This window comes from Triticum dicoccoides, chromosome 1B, assembly GCF_002162155.2.
Source record: "Triticum dicoccoides isolate Atlit2015 ecotype Zavitan chromosome 1B, WEW_v2.0, whole genome shotgun sequence".
Lineage (NCBI taxonomy): Eukaryota > Viridiplantae > Streptophyta > Magnoliopsida > Poales > Poaceae > Triticum > Triticum dicoccoides.
This window is the reverse complement of record NC_041381.1, coordinates 597,247,073-597,249,309: the sequence shown is the minus strand read 5'-3', so window position 1 is coordinate 597,249,309 and position 2,237 is coordinate 597,247,073. Positions and strand designations below refer to the sequence as shown.

At 51.0% G+C, this 2,237-nt stretch overlaps 1 pseudogene; it reads right to left on the bottom strand.

Annotated features, from left to right (window-relative positions):
* Positions 1-220: 220 nt before the first annotated feature.
* On the bottom strand, positions 221-1,166 carry LOC119309647 (annotated as a pseudogene).
* Positions 1,167-2,237: the final 1,071 nt, after the last annotated feature.

Here is a 2,237-nt window from a genome sequence, read left to right as displayed (position 1 = left end):
TTTGTTTCTGTATTTGTTTCTGGCATTTCTGTATTGATTTCCGTTTTCACAAGAAAACACGAAAACAAATGGCAATACCCAATCTCGTCCGTGTCCACTCTTTTTTCAACCCTAGTTTCAAGGAAGCGCCTAGAGCTCAATTGAATTTCTCAATTGTCTCCAATAAAAACAGTAGAAAATTTTTTTTGCGGGAAAAAAAACAGTAGAAAAATAACAACAATAAAAAACAAAAAATAAAAATGAGAACGAATCTCTGCGTACAACCCGACCACTATAGCATCGATTGAGCTATAAGAAATATCAAACCCGAAGTTTCAATCGACAGGAGCTGGGAAGCCTGAATTTGCAACTTTTTACATTGTTGGACATACGGCAACAAATATAAATTTTATTCATGCGTATTGATTGATCCGCAGAGACGAAGGGCTTAGTTGGACGTCCCCGTTGACCTGACCTTGGGCTGGGTACTGATGAACGAGCCACCAGCACTGCTCCATCTCTGCGTTACCGAGGTAAGCCGGCGACGGGACGACCTGAGACCATCCATGATCGGGGTGGAAGCCAAGCCCATTCGGCATCCCCGGAGACGCCGGTCCCGCCAAGTGGTGGTCGGCAACACTCATGACCGTGGAGGCACCGTGCAGCACCGGGCGGTTCTTGCGGCGTCCGGAGCCGACGGGCACGTTGCGGATGGCGCCGCCGGCCGTCCAGTAGCGGTGGCAGGCCCTGCAGAAGTGCCGCGGCTGGTTGACGTTGTAGTTGTTGAAGTAGCAGAACTTGGTGTCCTCGCTCCGGCACCGCGGGCACGGCAGCCGCGCCTCCGCCGCCGCGGCGCGCGCCCTCGCGGCCTCCTCCAGCTGCTCGGCGCTCCCGCGCCCCGACGACGAGGACGACGATGACGACATGGGCGCCGCCTGCTGCGTCTTGGACACCACCACGCCGCCGCCGCCGTCTGCACCCGTGCGTGTCGGTTGCCGCGTGATGACCTTGCCGAAGAGCTTGATCCCCGCCGCGCCGCCCATCTCGAGGTGAGAGTGAGACACCATGTCGGTCAGTGTGTGCCCGGTGCTCTCTGATGGCACGGAGAAGTGTGTCTCATCGGCCGTATATATAGCTGACTTGCTAGCTAGGATTAGGAATAGGATACGTGCTCTGTGGTGGGTGTTGGGTGGGCGCCGTGATTTCCTCTTTCCTTTAACAGGGAGAGGTGAACGAAAAGGAACAGCTAACTGCGGTGCAGTGCATGTGGGATACGGTGACGTGTGATGCCGTTCGGTTCGTGTCCCCGTCTCACCACCTGGCCTGCCCACGGCCACACTCCATTGCCTCCACGATTAGTTCGATCAAGGATTCATTTGGCTACGTGAACTTCGCAAAAAGAAATTCCGCCGGGTGAAATCGACTGAAAAATTTCCTGTGTGTTCTAAACAGGCCTAATTAAGCTTGTTTTAGCGCCAAGAAATGGCCCATTTTCGACGCACCGTCGTCGTCAACGAGCGTGATACTTACCCAATAAGAGTCTTGATGATCATCCCTAATCACTTTTGCGGCAGGAATGTAAAAGCGACGAAAGATGGCTTCCTTGCTTTACAATCAACTGGACATTTGATGGCTTTTTCGTGGCGGGGAGAAAAGCGATAAAGACTATCCGAAACAAGGTGCTTCGCTTTACTCGCTTTGGCTGCGGAAAGGGGGCGCCTTTTGTGTCTTTTCCCGTATGGTGGCACGGCACTGCTAACAGTGGCTTTTGAAAGGGAAATGCTTGCGAATCGTCTTGGTTGGAAAGGCTCCGGCGATGGCCTCCTCGCTAGCAAGCTGCTTTGCTTTAGGGCTTTCCCTACCAATGCAAAAGCTTTCCTTTAGGGCTTTTGTGCCACTTTGTAGCTAGACTTAGATTTTCTTTCTTTCTTTCTTTAGAGCTTCTTTTTTGCTTTCTTTCTGTTGAAAAGTGTTTTCTGTGCAGTAATGATGTGGTATTCACACATTTTTGCTAGATATATTAACACTTTTTTATTAATCTAATCCATGAGTAAACAGTAAACATGATCACAGTATGCAACTCATATTGATACCTAGACATGTGAGCACATATATAGTATAGAACCGAAACATTTATGAATAGAGCTTATACGGCTAGCACATGAACGAACAAGTTGGGGATGAACAACTCATACCCTCTGGTAGGCCAGGCAAGGGCCGCGGCGGCGGCAGCAGCAGCCTTGGCTTCGGCCGTGGCC